Below are 5,806 nucleotides of genomic sequence, written 5' to 3'. Positions count from 1 at the left end.
TGCAGTAAAACCTCCGGTATTCAGCACCTATGGGGATTGTGGATGTGGGATATGCAAATTTTCTGATTGCTAGTTGAGTCACACTCTTACAATGCCTAATACACCTGCATTAAGGACAAACAGTTTAAAAGACAAGAGTGGCGTAAAGGCTATAAGTCTACTTTTCGCTATCTGGCAGTGTTTTTTTTAAATTTTTTATTTTTCACACCATAAATCACATTAGCCATGATATACACTTTTTCTTTTTCACACATATACAGTGACTTTTTCTCCCCCCCCACTCCCTCCTCCCAAGCCACCCCCCCACCCCCCCCCCTCTCATCCATTTTAGGTATACAATCTAGGTTGCATTAAACCAGTCAGACAATGTTGTCATTCAACAAAAATACACCAGAAATTCTACTGAGTCCATTCTTTTCTTTCCTTCTCCTTCCATCAACTTAGGTAATGTTTGTCCCCGGTAGGTTTTCGCTATTGTATTTAATGTAAGGCTCCCATACTTGTTTGAATATTTCAATATTATTTCTTAAACTATATGTTATTTTTTCTAATGGAATATCTGGCAGTGTTGAAGGTGTTCTATGGAGAATTTCAATCTTGTTTTTTTGAGAATGATCGTGAAGCAATGAATTTTGCTGATTAATTGCCAGATGCAAGAGGACAAAGACATAGTCCACCATTGTCTCCTAAAGAAAAATCTGGTTGTTCTGGAAATGGAAGAAATGGCAGAAATGGGAGAAATGGGAATGGAAAAAGTCCAACTTCTCTGGAAATGGGGTCTCCGAGTTTGGAATCTCTTGGATGAATAGAAGAACTTATTTATTCTTACCTTATTTTATATGTCATTATGATATTTTGATGTTATTCTTTGTTTGGCTGGGGAAGGAGAGATTGGCTCTAAGTTCTAGTAGTCATCAGCCAATGGTGGGTGATCCACACCCAAGTTTTGTTTAGGAGTTGCTACATTTTGGTAGTTTTTTGGGTTTTTTTTTTGTTTTGATTTAAAAAAAAAATTCATTTTATTTAGTCTTTAATTTGTGGTTTTCCTTTCTCCTATTGGAGGGCCTATTTACATTGCTTTGAGTTTTTATATAATATTATTAGCTTTTAGTATTATCAGTAGATATATCAAAGTTGAGGTTTGCTACTTTTAATGTTTGAGGTTAAGCATAAGCGCATTTTGGCGTATTTTAAGAAAATAAAAATTGATGTTGCTTTTTTTTAATACAAGAAACACATTTGAATGTCAAAGAAAGTATGAAATTGAAGAGGGACTGAGATTGATAAATGCACGTATGCAATGATTAATTCTAATCTTTTACATCAATTATACTTAGCACCTGAAAATCTAAAAACGTATGGTTTTTATGAATCAGATTTGTGTTTTAGATGTGGTAACTCTGTTGGAACTTTTTTTCATGCGGTTTGGTCATATATACACACAATCTTTTTGGAAGAAAGTTCAGTTGTTTCTAGAATACTTGCATAACATTAAAATACTTTTCGATCCGACAGTATTTTTATTGGGTAGTTTGCAACCTCTGAAAGGTCTAGGATTAGATAAGTTTCATCTTGATTTTGTTTCCTTAGCTTTATCTGTAGCAAAAAAAAATGTATTGCTAGTACGTGGAAAGATACAAATATGATTGATATTAATAGATGGCATAATGAGATAAAATATTGTTTAATAATGGAAAAAATAACATATGTTTCACGTGATAACTATAGTTTCTTTATTAATAGGTGGTTGTTATATTCAGAATATTTACATTTTAATTTACATTGATTAGATCTTAATTTCTGTGCTTAATTTTTTTTTCTTCTCTTTATGGCTCTCCTTAGGAGATTCGGCTGAAGGGGGGGGGGGTCTTTTTCTCTTTCTTTTCTTTTTTAAATATATATAAAATATTATGTTCCTGTTTATGGTTAATTGTTATATATGTTACTTATTATCTGTACTTTGAATGAATAAATAAAGTTTTAAAAAAAGGCAGAACAAGCATTTCTTCACAGCAGCCAAACTCTCCTTTTCCTTAATTTCTTCATCCACAACTGCCAGGAAGGTGGCAAATGTACTTTTGTTCCCCAATTTTGGTGGAGGGTATGATTTGGATCTCTCTACTTACAGTCTGAGTTCCTTTGATAAAGTATTTCCATACACTGGATCTATAACAAAGTCCACTTGCTGTCCAATGAACTCCACCAAATCCTTAAAAGTAACTTTTTAAAAATCACATCTTTTCTGGAATTCAACAACTGAACTTCTCCATAGTTCTCTCATCCAGTCGGGCAATTTATTAATGATTAGCATATTAATAGACATGTCAAGCTTTAGATGGCCAAGCTCTGCCGTGATATTGCAACATCCTCTTAGAAAGAAGGCGTAAGTTTGTAAAGCTTTCATGTCAACCAGTTTTATTGGCGACCATGAATTAATGTTCTGTACGTTAGCAGTAGCAATTTTATCCTTGTTGCCAAAATGCATTTTTTTTAGTAAAGACTTAGCCCTTTCGAATCCTTTGTTCGGGGCCACACGATGGCAACTCTCTACAAGTTCTTGTGATTGTCCAAATAATATAGACAATCCTCCAAGTTTTGGCTCTTAATTTCAATGCTGTGTTCAAAGTTTTAAAATGCTTGGAATTGAAGTGGTCACCATCAAAAACTGGAATCTTTCTCTTGGGCAGAGAAGAGAGTCTGTAACTGAATTAACAATGCAGCCATTTCATCTTGCCTTCTCATGCCTGGCCATAAGTTACTTTGTTCATCCAGATTTCTGTAACCTGTCAGGAGCTGCAAGTACTCTGCAGAGTGTGATGGCATTTGGCTCCCATCTCTGTCCACTGGGGTCATTATTGGGTCTTGAGATTTGGCACCACCTAGCTGGTTCGGGTCCACACACATCTCATGACCATAACACTGGCTCTTCTTTGGGATTAAATATTTTCTTTTTCTGTTGTTCTTCCTCATAAGATTAGATACTTTATATAATTTACTCTGAACTCCAGATACCTCTGAGCCCTCTGGCCCTCATTAACAGCTATTTTTTTTTCAGTTCCAGTTGCTCCTTTTGCTTCCTTAGCTGCACTTCTTTCTTCCTGAGCTGCTCCCCTTTCAGCTCCTCTTCTCTCCATTGCTGCTCCTCCTGCTTTTCCTCCAGTTTTCCTCAGCCATTCTTGTTCTGCTTTGAGAGCGGTCATTGCAGCCCGAACTTTTACACGTGTAGATGCAGTACTTGAAACAGTGAAGCTGGCTCTAGAACACCTCCTGCTACTACTATTTGAGACAGTATCACCTGGTCATGTAGCATCCTCTATTTCAGATCGCCTTAATATCTGACTTTGTCTCCACTCTGGATTGTCCATCCTCCACATCACCATCTTGTGGTACAGGTTCTGGCAAAACCAAATGTCTGTCCTTAGTTTCCACTGATTTTTTTTGCAGTACTTCTGTGGGTATGTAACCTTCCCTTTTTAGATTACCTCTTTCAGTCTCACAAAGAGCATAGTTTTGGCTCCAATTGCATCGAAGCGCTGCCATTACAATTCTTCTCCAAGTTCCGTGACCTTCATCTTCTCGAAACGTAGCTCCTCAGCTGCCACATTAACCTTCTCCATCCATCCAGCAGACCTTCACACTCAGGCATCAAACATACAAAACAATAACTCCCCAAAACAGTCCTTAAAGGACAAGCGGCAGTTTCTCCAAATTGCGTTATAATGTGCAATAAACACACAGAAGGAAGGCTTACTGCTTTTTCGATGGCCTTGGTGATACTGTTGTCAATCATGCCTTGAGTGTGAAATACTCTAAATAGAGCCCAATCTATCCAGTCCGAATTCCAAATCCAATGTGAAACTTTCTATTGTCTTAAATTCCATTTCTATTGACTAAATTGTAGCGAACTTTCCTTTATAGTTGGAGGATCAAAGAATGCTGTTGTTGTCTATGACTCATTCAAACAAATCCGTATTAAATTTGAGTTGAGTTTTCCAGAATTTATTAAACTATATTAAATATAATTAACATTATCAGTTGCTATACATTGTTACAAGCTGTTAGACGTTGTTAGATGATCAATAGAAATTGTTTTTTTTTAAACTTTTATTTGTTCAAAATACAGATAATAAGTAACATATATAACAATAAACAAAGCATGAACGTTATATTTCATATATATTAAAAAAAAAGAAAGAAAAAAAGGAAAGAACCCCCCCTTCAGCCAATTCCCCTAAGGAGAGCCATAAAGAAAAAAGAAAAAAATAAAGAAAAGTAAAGCATACATATTAAAATCTAGTCAATATAAATCAAAATGTAAATATTCTGAATATAACAACCACCTATTAATTAAAAAAAAAACTATAGTTATCCACAAAACATATGTAATTTTTTCCATTATTAAACAATATTTCATCTAATTATGCCAAAAGTCTCAAATTTAATCATTTCAGGTAAAATCATATCTCTACTGAACACATTTTACCAAAGATCAAACTTGATAAAAATACGCTTATGCTTAATCGGACTGTTTAAACCCAAAACATTAAAAGTAGCAAACCTCAACTTTGACATATCCACTAATATTACTAAAAACTAATAATATCAATATATAAAGACTCAGATCAATGTAAATAGGCCCTCCAATAGGAGAAAAAGAAATCACAAATTAAAGTCTAAATAAAATGAAAATTAAAAAAAAGATAAAAGGAACCCCCCCCCCCTCAAAAAAACTACCAAAAGGTAGTAATCCCTAAACAAAAGTTGGGTGTGGATAACCCACCAGTGGCTGATGACTAGTAGAACATAGAGCAAATTTCTCCCTTCCCATCCAAACAAAGAATAACAATAAGATATCATAATGACATAAAAAGAAAATAAAAATAAAAAAGTTCTTCTATTCATCCAAGAACTTCCAGACTCGGCAATCCCATTTCAAGGAAACGGACTTTTTCCATTCCCATTTCTCCCATTTCTGCCGTTTCTTCCATTTCCAGAACAACCAGATTTTTCTTTAGGAGACAATGGTGGGCTACGTCTTTGTCCTCTTACATCTGGCAACAAGTCAGTAAAACTCATTGCTTCACACTCATTCTCAAAAAACTGAGATTGAAAGTCTCCACAAAACACCTTCAACACTGCCGGATAGCGAAAAGTAGACATAACCTTTACACCACAAAACTTGTTTGACTGGATTAAATCGACGCCGACGCTGAATAACCTCTTGATTCAAATCAGGATAGAAAAAAACTCTACTATTCTGAATCATTAACGGAGCTTGTCGTCGTCTCGTGTTTTGCACTGCTAAACGAAGTATCATTTCTCTGTCCAAATAATTCAAACATCGAATTATCATGGGTCTAGGTGGTTGACCAGGCAGAGATCTTCTTAAAGCTCTATGAGCTCTTTCCAATACCAGACCTCCAGAGAAAAATTCCTGCCCCAGTATTTGTAGAATCCATTCGGTAAAGAAACGAAGAGGATCTTGTTCTTCCAAACCTTCTGGCAAACCAACAATCTTCACATTATTCCTTCTACTTTGATTCTCCAAATAATTTACTTTCCTCTCTAACTCCCTCTCGTTCTTGCAATTTTTAAACAGATTCTTCCACATTTCAAAAAAGCAGCCTGAAATTTTAAAAAATCTTCACAAGATGGTATTTTAACTGTATCCAGTTCCAAACTCAGCCTTTGAGACATTTCATTCAGCATAGGCTGAATGGTAAGGCTAAGCTGTTTACATTGTAATTCAGAAAAGCTCAGCCCTGCTTTCTCGTGCGTAGTGGCAGAACCAGGTAACTGCAGCTCC

This window comes from Narcine bancroftii, chromosome 5 (genome assembly GCF_036971445.1).
Source record: "Narcine bancroftii isolate sNarBan1 chromosome 5, sNarBan1.hap1, whole genome shotgun sequence".
Taxonomy (NCBI): Eukaryota; Metazoa; Chordata; class Chondrichthyes; order Torpediniformes; family Narcinidae; genus Narcine; species Narcine bancroftii.
This window is presented reverse-complemented; position numbering follows the sequence as displayed.